General features: G+C 40.2%; 1 pseudogene; it reads left to right on the top strand.

Annotated features, from left to right (window-relative positions):
- The window catches only part of LOC137245772 (tRNA (guanine(26)-N(2))-dimethyltransferase-like), a 29,187-nt pseudogene extending 15,693 nt beyond the window's left edge, over positions 1-13,494 (top strand).
- Positions 13,495-14,125: the final 631 nt, after the last annotated feature.

Raw genomic sequence — 14,125 nt, 5'->3', positions numbered from 1 at the left:
TATTAAAATTAAAAGTCCCCATCTATCCAATTCGAGCTAAAAAAAATTACTCGAGGTCAAAGGTCATTGCCTTAATAGCACCGCAGAAAAATTCCTCCAATTCCAATAATTGGGGAATAAGAATTTCGAATCTTCGAAGTCAGCTGATTTGCCAGTTGAAATTTTGTTGCGCATTTCTATTTTTGTTAACAAATTAAAAGTTTAGTTTTTGTTGCGAATTTGTTTAAAATTGAGAAAAAAAATATAAGCAAAGCAACAGGGAGCAACAAACGAATATCGCAACCATCTTTCACACGTTGTTATTGTAGCAGTGCTTCGCCCCATCCAATAGGTGCGACCGATCAGAAATTATCATCAATATCCTCTAACGGGAGTCCAAGGAAACTTGCTATTTCGACAGGGGGGGACCATAATGAAAGGGGTGTTAGAGGCGTTGGTTCTACATTACAATTAAAGAGATGGTTGGTGTCATGTGGGGACACATTGCAAGCGGGGCATACATTTTGTATGTCGGGGTTGATTCTGGATAGGTAAGAGTTTAACCTCTTACAGTATCCAGAACGAAGTTGAGCTAGAGTGCCTCGCTTTTCTTTGGGGAGTATGCGTTCCTCTTCCGCGAGGTTTGGATACTTTTCTTTGAGTACTGGATTCACCGGGCAATTCCTAGCATAAAGGTCCGACGCTTGTTTATGGAGTTCACCAAGGACCTGCTTGTGTTTTTTCGCTTCATACGGCTGGGTTCTCAGGAGCCGTATTTCCTCAAAATGCTTACGGAGATGACTCCTTAGGCCCCTAGACGGTGCTGGTTGACCAATCAGATGTCTGTTGGGATGCTCAGGTTTCTGGGTACAGCAACTGTTTGGTCAGCATCTCATTTCTCTCCCTGATGGGGAGTATTCTCGCCTCATTATGCAGATGGTGTCCTGGGGACATAAGAAGACAGCCCGTGGCAATTCTGAGAGCAGTATTTTGGCAGGCCTGTAGCTTCTTCCAGTGGCGACCATATGGGTGACGCATAGCACTTAATCGGCTGGCTAATTGCTTTGTGTGTAGTCATGAGCGTTTCTTTATCCTTTCCCCAGGTACTGCCAGCGAGGGATTTGAGGATTTTGCTACGGCTCTGAATTCTCGGAACAATTTCGGCTGCGTGCTCACCAAAATGTAGATCCTGATGAAAGTCACACCCAAAATTTTAAGGTGTAAGACAGTCGGTAGGGTAATGTCATATGGTCGACAAAAATGGAGAGATTGGGGAGATAGCTGTTTATTTTATTACAAAGCTCATCGGTGTAGGAAACAATAGCATAGGCGTAGAAGCAATAGTGACTCCTGGTGGTAAAGGTAGCTATTGATATGTAGAAGTTAAGCAGAAGTTTGAATATGAGTTTTTTTAAGTTATTGCAAAAAAAGCGTTGAGGATTTTTATTATCTTACCAGGTACCTTCGTACATGTTTCTAAGAATGAAGAATAAAGCCTATTCAAACTCAATTTTGACCAGGACAAAGCCGCTTAGACTTCGCTATACTTTAACATACAATACGTTACCCCATTTTAGCACAACTATCATTTTTTGATTTTATTAAATTTTAATAAATGTTTCTTCCTCTACAGTTCCATTTCGGTATTGGATGGTAAATATGGCTTTCGCATTTTCTCCATCAATAATTGTGACGAGGTGGAACAAATCTATGCGCGTAAATCGCAACATATTGGTCGAGCGTTTCTTCAATAGCTCTCTACTGGTGATGGAACAGCAGAGAAACCCAACTGTTTACAAATGTTACACTTCAAAAATAATCAAAATATCTGTCATTGCGTCTACGGCTCAATTCCCCACAGTATATGAATGAATCGAACGCACCTAATTGTCTGCCTAACTGATAGTATACATATTCATCAAATCGAAAATATTGCACCAAACGAACTGGGTCTGAATACTGAAACAGTACACATATTCAAAATCGATGAGAACGCTGTGATGATGGTATAGGGTGAGTTGTTGAATAACATACGAAAACCACTTTAACCCATCTATATATTTGCATTACAGCTAAAGCTTTACAAACAGCAACAATTGCTTGCGCCAAGCAATTGGAAAAGGCAGTGAAGCATTCATCACACTGTACGGATGGTGCAAAGTTAGAATCTGCTGTTGTAACTTCTGCCACCGAGACAACGGTCATCTCTACTTCGCCGAGTAGCAGCTCGTCCGACTATCTATCGAAGACAGTATAATCATATCTTTTGCCAACACAGGTTAGCGATGTGCTTGCACAGGAAAAGATTTCAATTGGAAAACGAAACCCAATTAAGCGAGTTTATGATATTATTAAAGTACGTACTTCTTTTTTATATGAACTGTATTAATTTAAGTTACAATTTCATGTACATATACAATAAAGTATGTCGTGTTACGATTGCTGTTGGAATTAGATTTGAAACCAATCAATATTTCTGCTAAGGGTTGCAGAATTATTGCTGGAATGATTAGATTTAGAACAATAATAAGTCTTACTCAATTACTAGTCCTACATTTTTAAATTCATATTTTACTTTACTTTATTACTTTCAAATTCAATTACGACAGCAATCGGTTTCCACGGCACCTTTGAATATTCTTGATCAGAAAAAAAAAGAGTAAATCTAATCTGAATTTCTAATTAGCTTTAAGTTGTAGATTTAAATTGATTCAAATAATTGGAGTTTTTTCTAAAGCTTAAAATTATTTTCTGTTCGCTTGGAAATGATTTCAATTGGAAAACGAAAACCAATTAAGCGAGTTTATTTATTATTAAAATACTTACTTTTCTTTATTTGAACTGTATTAATTTAAGTTACAATTTCATGTACATATATAATAAAGTATGTCGTGGTACGATTGCTGTTGGAATTAGATTTGAAACCAATCAATACTTCTGCTAAGCGTTGCAGAATTATTGCTGGAATGGTTAGATTTAGAACAATAATAAGTCTGACTCAATTACTAGTCGTACATTTTTAAGTTCACCAATTACGACAGCAATCTGATTCCACGACACCTTGAATATTCTTGATCTGAAAAAAATAACCTAATCTGAATTTCTACTAAGCTTTAAGTTGTAGATTATTCAAATAATTGGAGATTTTTTTAAAGCTTAAAGTTATTTTCTGCTCGCTTAGAAAAGATTTCAATTGGAAAACAAAAACCAATTAAGCGAGTTTATTTATTATTAAAGTACTTACTTCTTTTTTATATCAACTGTATTAATATAAGTTCCAATTTCATGTACATATATAATACCCTGCAAAAATCGTGTGACCAAAAACGCACACAAACACACGAATTTTTGACAGGGGTGACGATTTGGAATGAAAAATTCTTCAAATGAAATAGCATGTTGACAAATTTAGCTTTCCCACAATGTATCGTGCTCTCTCGCACCTAATATTTTTATAGGGGTAACAAAATACGTAATTTTTGCGTGCAAAAAAATTCGCCATTTCTAATTCAGCAGAGACAGCAAAACATTTGGTGGTCGAAAATTTTTTCAATTTTGAGAGTTTTAAATGGAATATCTCCGGAAATATTTAAAATTAACAGGGAGTTCTTCAGATCACATATATATATATTTTAAAGCTCGCAAACTTATAATTTAAAATTAATTTGGTGTTAAAGTTTGCAAATTTCTATACAAATTTTATATGTGTATACGTATATATATGTGGCAGCACAGCTTTGTAATGTCATCAATAAAATATATATATATATATATATATGTGCATGTTGCTACAAAAGCGCGATTGATTTAATAAAAACATTTATAATAAGTGAAAACAATGCAAAAATGAAATGTGAAATATACAAAAATGCAATTTAAGCTTATCGTTGCCAATTTATATAGATATGTATGTGGATTAAGGTTTTGAAAGATGTGTAAATTGTAATTTAAAGTGCTATAGAAATTTGCTAAATTTGCAAACTTTAACAACAAATAACTTTTGAATTATAAGTTTGCGCACTTTAAAATATATATATTTGTGATCGGGAGAACTCCTTCTTTCATTTGATACCAAGTTTTACCCCGAACTCGGGGAGTGCTATTCTAAAATTTTCCCAGTCTTTAATATACAATGATTTTTGCTGTTTAGGATAGGATAGGTTAGGTGGTAGCTTCCCTGATAAGGATAGCTCACTTGGACAACACGAAGGTCCGTTGTGATACCACATACACCAAAAATAACGGTGACCTAGATCCAGCTACTTAGAGAATCGTTGGGTAGCAACGATAAAGCTCCGAATGATACCGATCTCAACTTTGGATATATCCTCGGGAGATCCAAGTGAGTCGCGACCGAAGTACTTTCGCCTAATTCTGGCAAAAGCTGGACAATCAAGCATAAAGTGATTTGGTGATTCCACCTCATCATCCTCCATACAGCTGCAGCAGGATGGAGTTTCCAGTATATTGAGACGTACCGCATGGATACCCATGGGACAGTGCCCTGTCAAAACCCCAATGACCATTGATAGGTGAGCCTTAGTGAACCCAATTATTTCAGCAGACCTCCTGCCATCCACTTTCGGCCAGAAAGATCTTGCTACCCTGCAAGACGTGGTATCCGCCCAACGTTTGCTGAGCTGATTCGAGGCCCAGCTATGGAGGAGCAATCCACAGGTGGCCAGCGGGATCCCGAAGTCCCTACAGCCATCTTCATCCGGTTCAGTTGTACCGATGCGGGCTAAGAGATCCGCTTGACAGTTACCCGGGATATCACTATGGCCCGGGACCCAGATAATCTTAATTGTAAAATAATTCGATGCAATCGCAAGCGAGGTCAGGCACTCCCAGACCACCCTCGATCGCACTGTAGTTGAGCTCAAGGCCTTGATAGCCGATTGGCTATCAGAGTAGATGTTAAATTCCCTAACCGTGGTAGCACTGGATAGCATTCCATCCACCGCATCCTTAATCGCAGCAATTTCCGCTTGGAATACACTGCAGTGATCAGCCAACTTAAACTTGCGGCTTAAATTTAGCTCTTGACAAAAGACCCCCCCACCAACCTTTCCATCCAGCTTTGACCCATCCGTGAACAAGTTAACCGGTCCCATGCCCCAGATAATTCCTCTTCCCCAATCCTCTCTCTCTGGAATAACTGGGGTGAAGGTTGTATAGGGAGCTGTTATCGGCATACAGTAGTCCGTTCTGTCCGGGATGAAGTCGAAACTGGTAAGAAGGCTAGAGTGTCCGCGGTCAGAAAGTCTATATCCCATATCACGAAGCCTGACCAACGACCTTGCCGCGGCCGCCTTTCCCGCAATATCTACTGGGTATATGTTCAGCATGACGTTCAGTGCCAAGGTAGGCGTTGTTCTGAGAGCGCCACTGATACCGATCAGCGCCGTCCGTTGCACTGACACTAACATTTTGGAGGTGCTCGCCGTGTCCAGTGCTTTCCACCAGACCAGCACCCCATATAGCAGAATCGGTTTGACCACCATCTCATAAAGCCAGTGTACTATTCTTGGCGAGAGTCCCCATCTCTTTCCGATAGCTCCTCTGCAGCAGTACAAGGCAATGGCGGCCTTCCTGGCCCGATCTTCCGCATTGGGTCTCCAGGACAGTTTCTTGTCCAAAACAATCCCCAAATATTTAACCCTATCAGAAAGTACCAACGGTACCCCTGCAATCGAGGGAGTTCTGAAATCGGGCACCTTATATCTTCTTGTGAAAAGGACCAATTCCGTTTTTCCCGGGTTGACCGCCAATCCACATGATTCAGCCCACCTAGCCACAGTATCCAGGTAGCCCTGAAGAACATCGCGCAGGGCGCCCAGAAATTTGCCTCTGACTAGGATAGCGAGGTCATCTGCATAGGCAACCACCCGACAACCATTGGCTTCCAGCTCCACAAGAAGCTCGTTGACTACCACAACCCAGAGGAGAGGAGATAGGACACCCCCCTGTGGCGTGCCCCTGCACACCTTCCTCTTAATTATGGCCCCTCCCCACTCCGCTGCGACAATTCTGCCGCATAGAAGTTTGCTAATAAATTCAACCAGAGCCGCCTCGACTCCTAAACCCACCAGAGCTCTTTCGATTGACCCCGGTAAGACATTGTTAAAAGCTCCCTCGATGTCTAGAAAGGCACCCAGAGCATACTCTTTGTGTTCTAGGGACCCCTCTATTTGCTTTACAATCGAATGGAGAGCCGTTTCCGTCGATCTGCCCTTGCAGTACGCATGTTGTGAAGCCGACAGTAACCCCCGAGGTATCCTTTCCCGTAGGTACAGGTCAATCAACCGCTCAAACGTCTTAAGAAGAAACGACGAGAGACTGATTGGCCTGAAATCCTTAGGTGATACATGAGAGCTTCTGCCGGCCTTCGGAATGAAAATAACCCTAACCGTGTGCCAAGACTTCGGGATATAGTTAAGCCTGAGGCAGTTAGTATATATGATGGCCAACCAGCGGCAGGAAATCCCCAAAGACCTTTGAAGCTGCGCAGGAATGATTCCATCCGGGCCCGGAGACTTATAGGGCTTGAACGACCCTATAGCCCAGGTTATCTGACTTTCCCGTATTGGAATGGCAGGCACTTCTGCATGGCCAACGACCGCCGACCATGCAGGCGAAGATCCCTGCGCAACTCGGACATCGGGAAAATGATTGTCCAGTAAAAGCCTTAGGGACTCCTCGCTACTCATCGACCAGTCCCAACATCATCTCTCAGATACCCCAGAGGAGCGGGGTTCCTAGAGAGTATTTTTCTAAATCTCGCGGATTCATTGCAGCCTTCTACGTTTTCGCAGAAGCTTCGCCATGCATCTCGCTTGGCTATCCTTATTTCATATTTATAAATCCCCAGACTCACCTTATAGAGCTCCCAGTCCGAGGGTAATTTACTCCTCCTGGCTCTGTTGAAGAGCCGCCGACTGGACGCTCTTAGGTCGTCAAGAGAATCCGACCACCAGGGCGGCTTGCCCTTCCCCCTGTAAGTTTTCAATGGGCAGGATTTTTGCTGTTTATTTCGACAAAAATTTTTTATTTGATTTTTGTGCTCATCGAAAGAATTCACAATTATATAGCACCATGCCGCGATTATGATAAAAGGTGGTGTGTGGAGAAACACTGAGGTAAGCATTTGACGCGACTGGTTACTCTTAGCCGTGTATTAACTAAATTGATAACTTTCAGGATGAAATCCTCAAAGCAGCTGTAATGAAATATGGCAAAAACCAGTGGTCACGTATTGCATCACTGCTGCACCGCAAATCTGCCAAGCAATGTAAGGCACGCTGGTACGAATGGCTTGATCTTAGCATAAAGAATACAGAATGGTCACGCGAGGAGGATGAAAAGTTTTTGCATTTTGCCTAATTAATGCCAACACAATGGCGTACAATTGCGCAGATTATTTCAGAGGGTTAACTGGCACCAATTGTTCACACCAAATTGTTAGGTAGAGGATTCGCCACGGGTAGGTGAGGTTGGCAATCACAACCCCTTGAATCATTTTGGTTGGCAGGTATGCCGCGGATATATTCTTGGCACTTGTTATTGATGGCTTTTATGATGCCACCAACACAACCTGGACAGACGCCAATGCTCAGTCAACCACCCAAGCCGTGTCAACGCCCAATACCCGGACACGTCCGGACGTCCTGGTTATAATGTATGCTAATACAACTAATAATTTACAAATTTGCTGATGATTATTTTTGTGTTATTTTCTTTAGCAACCACCTGCACCTGTTACTGGTAAATATCAACAGCCGCAACAGTATGATCAAGCCCAACGCCGTTTAGATCCCGATCAGATGCCAAATCCGATAAGCGTTATCATTGAAAATCAAAGTAGCGCTGGTGGTGCTTTTATTACTAATGAACAGGGTTTATTACCACCATTGGTGACCACAAAATATGTGGTAGAAGATCAGGGTAACTCCTCGCCACGTTACGTTAGGTATCGATAATCGAAATTAATGTTTTGTTTGGCAATTACATTGATCTTTCTTCTTTGCAGGTCGTCTTTGTATTGCATACCTGCAACAGCTGATTTATTAAAAACAACAGCTTTGTCCATTACACTTACCGCCTCACCAATGGCACGAACGGATGAGGGTGAATATGAGCCACCCATTGTAAATTTTGGTGAATTGGGTGCAATTAGATCTAATCGTTGCAAGGCTCAATAGCAACTTGTAGATGCTGGTCGTCGTTTCCAATGTCTAATGTGTAAAGTAACAAGAGATGGTAAAAAAATTCTTTCACTTTTACTTGTGTTCATTGATACATATTTTTTGTCAACAGTGCCAACTGCATATTTCCAACATTTGGGCCATACCGGACAGCGTGTCGATAAATATGAACGTCCTGAACTTGTATTGGGTACATGAGTATTTGTGTAATGTACCCAAGCATTTGGTACCGATAGCTCTCATGGTAAACCTCAACTCATATCCACATCAATGCCTCGCATTCAATTGGGTTCACGTAGTATGGACAAGCATATTGTTGATTCCAGTGGTAAGGCCACAATTTCAAATGATGGGGCAACCATTATGAAACTATTGGATATTGTGAATCCAGCCGTAAAACTCTAGTAGACATCGCCAAATTTCAAAATGCTGAGGTAAGTTTTTTGTTATATTAGAATGTGTAGAATAAACATGTTTCTCTTATCAGGTCGGCGATGGCACCACTTCAGTAGCACTTTAAGCAGGTGAAATCTTAAAACAAGTTAAACCATATGTTGAGGAAGGCGTGCATGCACGTATCATCATTAAAGCTATACGTAAAGCATTATAATTATGCATGACCAAAATATGACATGGCTGTACATGTGGAAGCGCCAATCAAAGGAACAACAAAGTGCTTTATTGGAAAAATGCTCTGCCACAGCAATTGTCTCCAATGTCCAAGAGTATCAGAAAATTGTTAATGCTGAATGGCGTCTCCTGTACAATAAAATAGGTAAGTAAGGCGCCAATGTTGTGTTTTCTAAACTACCAATTGGTGATGTTGGTACACAGTATTTTGCAGATCGTGAAATGTTCTGTTAGTGTACCGGAAGAAGATTTGAAACGTACAATGAAAGCTTGTGGTGGAGCTCCTTCCTTCTGATCGTATATGCCGGTTCTTTTGCATTCTTTTACATGCATAAAGTGCCGTTTAAGCCTTCCTCACCCTCTCCTCCACGTTGAGCTTCCATGACAGCTTACTATCTAGGATCATTCCTAGATATTTTGTGCAAGGTTTCCCTAGGGTCGCCCCTCCTAACTTAGGCCTGGTCCAATTAGGGACCTTGTACCTCTTTGTAAACAAGACCATATGCAACGTCATCTGCGTAAACCGTAATTTTTTCTGGTCACTCGTAGAATCCCCTAAGCAGTTGGTTAATGACCAGCGTCCACAGCAGAGGTGATAGCACTCGAGTGCCCCTGTCCACTAATTTCGTGGCCGCGTACAATCCCCATTGCGATGTAATCTTACTGCAGTTTAACATGCAGTCGATCCATCTGGGTAAGGCTGGATGTACTTTAACGTAATTAAGACCATCAATAATCGCCCATTTAGAAAGCCCCGGCAATGCTTAAGAAGACTTCTAGAGCATATTCCTTATATTCCAGGGCTTTTTCTATGCTTATTACCACCCTATGCAATGCGGTGTCTACTGACTTGCCTTTGGTGTACGCCTGTTGTGTTGTGGAGAGCAGCTTTTCATCCACGTTGGACTTTATGTACACATCTATCAGCCTCTCAAAGGTTTTGAGCAGAAATGATGTTAAGCTATTGGGTCTATAATCTTTGGGATACACGTGACCGATCTTTCCCGCCTTTGGTAGGAAAGCTACACGAGCAGTTCCCACACGAGGTCCTCAGTAGTGTAATTAGGAAGCATATATGAATGCAGCTGTTTCCTTACCATTACTACAGTTCGCACCCGTCCTTCCGTTTGCGCATAGTAAACGCCAAATCCGCGCGCGCTAAGTCCAGAAACCTTTCCTCCCGATGGAAGCCACGGCTCCTGGATCAGCGCGTTAGGAGGAGGAGTTCGCTCGACGCCACTTTACTGTGTTGGAGGTTTATCTGTATGACTCGCAGTACCAATGGGCTGCTTGTCCCCCTCCAGCACCTTCATCGTGACGTCGTCATCCTCCTCTAGCCCTTTTGGTTTAGAGTGTTCGAAGCCCCCTTCAGCCTCTTGTACCTGTTGTGCCGGGTGTTCCTCTGTGCGACTCACAGCACCATCTGGCTGTTGGTCCCCTTCTAACACGTTCGGGGTGACGTGGGCTACCTCCACCTGTCTTTTTTCCCTTAGGCTTTTGAGGTCCTTTTCGACGTCCACCGTGTTAGGACTTTAATACCCGCGACTTCTTTTCCTGAGTCGCATATACATTTTGCCTGTACCTAAGGACATTTTTCCAAGCTGCGCGTACAATATATCCTCCGCCTGCTTGTTTATTTGGAAGATGTATAACTAACCTTCGTCCGTAGGCCGAGATACAGTAAGGACCTTCGAATCCTGTGTCGGTATGTTCGGATTCTGATTCTGCAAAAGTCGCAGTGTATCCTCCGACTTCATCACGCATGGTATCCATACCTTAACTTTTGTTACCTTGGGGATTTGCGCTTTATCCACCATCTCAAAACGAGCGTTCGTGCCCTGCCTTTGGAGGTTTGGAACCACTTCCTCCAGCCATCGCAAGCTCGCGATGTTGTCGCACGCTATCATCTTCATACCATTATACCATCCCCCGAATCAAAGGTTGGAAGGAGCTTACTTGGTTATTCCCGCATCATCTTAAGCATTAAGCTAATAAGCTCCTTTTCTACAGATCTAGAGATCGGCTAAGACCTCACACCAACGACGATCTTCGTTACAATTGCTAGTGCATGCTCTCCAAGATGTAGATCCTGATCGAAAGTCACACCCAAAATTTTAGGGTGTAAGACAGTCGGTAGGGTAATGCCATATGGTCGACATTTGGCGCGGTCATGTTTTAAATAAGGTCACCGATGATTTGGTTGGTGACAATATCAGGTTTCGCGAGGCGACAAAACTGGAGAGATTGGGGAGATAGCTGTTTATTTTATTACAAAGCTCATCGATGTAGGAAACAATAGCATAGGCGTAGAAGCAATAGTGACTCCTGGTGGTAAAGGTAGCTATTGATATGTAGAAGTTAAGCAGAAGTTTGAATATGAGTTTTTTAAGTTATAGCAAAAAAAGCGTTGAGGATTTTTAATATCTTACCAGGTACCTTCGTACATGTTTCTAAGAATGAAGAATAAAACCTATTCAAACTCAATTTTCACCAGGACAAAGTAGCTGAGACTTCGCTATACTTTAACATACAATACGTTACCCCATTTTAGCACAACTATCATTTTTTGATTTTATTAAATTTTATAAAATTTTTCTTCCTCTACAGTTCTATTTCGGTATTGGATGGTAAATATGGCTTTCGCATTTTCTCCATCAATAACTGTGAAAAGGTTGAAGGAAATCTATGCGTGTAAATCTCACATATTATCTTGGTCGAGCGTTTCTTCAATAGCTCTCTAGTGGTGATGGTGACAGCAGAGAAACCCAACTGTTTACAAATGTTACACTTCAAAAAGAATCAAAATATCTGCCATTGCGTCTACGGCTCAAATACCCACAGTATATGAATGAATCGATTGCACCTAATTGTCTGCCTAACGGATAGTATACATATTCATCAAATCGAAAATATTGCACCAAACGAACTGGGTCTGAATACTGAAACAGTACACATATTCAAAATCGATGAGAAGGCTGTGATGATGGTATAGGGTGAGTTGTTGAATAACATACGAAAACCACTTTAACCCATATATATATTTGCATTACAGCTAAAGCGTTACAAACAGCAAAAATTGCTGGCGCCAAGCAATTGGAAAAGGCAGTGAAGCTTTCATCACACCGTACGGATGGTGTAAAGTTAGAAACTGCTGTTGTAACAGCTGCCACCGACACAACGGTCATCTCTACTTCGCCGAGTAGCGGCTCGTCCGACTATCTATCGAAGACAGTATAATCATATCTTTTGCCAACACAGGTTAGCGATGTGCGCACAGGAAATGATTTCAATTGGAAAACAAAAATCAATTAAGAAAGTTGATTTATTATTAAAGTATTTACTTTTCTTTATATCAACAGTATTAATTTAAGTTGCAATATCACGTACATACATATATAATAAGGGATGTGATACGATTGCTGTCGGAATTAGATTTGAAACCAATCAATACTCCTGCTAAGGGTTGTAGAATTATTGTTTGAATAATTAGATTTAGAACAATAATAAGTCTGACTTAATTACAAGTCGTACATTTTTAAGTTCATTAATTATGACAGCAATCGGATTCCACGACACCTTTGAATATTCTTGATCTGAAAAAAGAGTAAACCTAATCTGAATTTCTACTAAGCTTTAAGTTGTAGATTATTCAAATAATTGGAGTTTTTTCTAAAGCTTAAAATTATTTTCTGCTCGCTTAGAAAAGATTTCAATTGGAAAACAAAAACCAATTAAGAGAGTTTATGTTATTATTAAAGTACTTACTTTTCTTTATATCAATTGTATTAATTTAAGTTGCAATATCACGTACATATATAATAAGGGATGTGATACGATTGCTGTCGGAATTAGATTTGAAACCAATCAATACTCCTGCTATGGGTTGCAGAATTATTGCTTGAATGATTAGATTTAGAACAATAATAAGTCTGACTCAATTACTAGTCGTACATTTTTAAGTTCATCAATTACGACAGCAATCGGATTCCACGACACCTTTGAATATTATTGATCTGAAAAAAAAGAGTAAATCTAATCTGAATTTCTAATTAGCTTTAAGTTGTAGATTTAAATTGATTCAAATAATTGGAGTTTTTTCTGAAGCTTAAAATTATTTTCTGTTCGCTTGGAAAATATTTCAATTGGAAAATAAAAACCAATAAGGCGAGTTTATTTATTATTAAAATACTTACTTTTCTTTATATGAACTGTATTAATTTAAGTTACAATTTCATGTGCATATATAATAAGGGATGTCGTGATATGATTGCTGTCGGAATTAGATTTGAAACCAATCAATACTCCTGCTAAGGGTTGCAGAATTATTGCTTGAATGATTAGATTTAGAACAGTAATAAGTCTGACTCAATTAATAGTCGTACATTTTTAAGTTCTTCAATTACGACAGCAATCGGATCCACGACACCTTTGAATATTCTTGATCTGAATTTCTACTAAGCTTTAAGTTGTAGATTATTCAAATAATTGGAGTTTTTTCTAAAGCTTAATATTATTTTTTTGCTCGCTTAGAAGAGATTTCAATTGGAAAACAAAAACCAATTAAGCGAGTTTATTTATTATTAAAGTTCTTCTGTTTTATATGAACTGGGTTAATATAAGTTCCAATTTCATGTACATACATATATAATAATATTGAAAATAATAAATATTGAAAATTTAATTTTTTTGGTTTATATTTTATTCATATGGCTGCTCCAGGTAAAGTAAATCTGCAGGTAAAATTCACGCTATATGGCGGTTATATAAATGGTAAAACCGCAGTAAAATTGATTGTTAAATGGCTCGAAAATGTAGAGTGAAATGACGGAAAAATGACCGCCATTTGACGAGCATTGTGACGTGTGTGAGCAGCACAGTGCTATGCTCACATCCTATAAGTGGGAGCGGAATGCACTATCACATTAATAGGAACGAAACGGAAAATTTGGTCACAAAACCTAATCCGCCCATGCAAAAATGACTATGAATATAACCGCTGCAGAAAGTCACAATGACCGTAAAATGACTAGTAAAATGACGTGGAGCGTTTTTGCAGGGTATTCATACAAAAAATGTGCGCCAATTAACATTGCGATGTCCTAGGAGAGGAGTAGGTGATCCCACTCTCTCTTTGTTTGTGAGTATTCCATAGAGTACATACGTGAGAGTAGATTCCAAAGTACTTTCATTGTAGTACTCCATGGAGCACTCACAGAGGATCATATGCCAAAGTACTAAAGAGGAATTGTGTTGTCTGAAAGAATTATCGGAGTGAATTTAGTTTAAAATGAAAGTAAATGAAGAGGGGCAAT

This window comes from Eurosta solidaginis, chromosome 3, assembly GCF_040869045.1.
Source record: "Eurosta solidaginis isolate ZX-2024a chromosome 3, ASM4086904v1, whole genome shotgun sequence".
Taxonomy (NCBI): Eukaryota; Metazoa; Arthropoda; class Insecta; order Diptera; family Tephritidae; genus Eurosta; species Eurosta solidaginis.
Note: the sequence above shows the minus strand (reverse complement) of the source record. Positions and strands in the feature narration are given on the sequence as shown.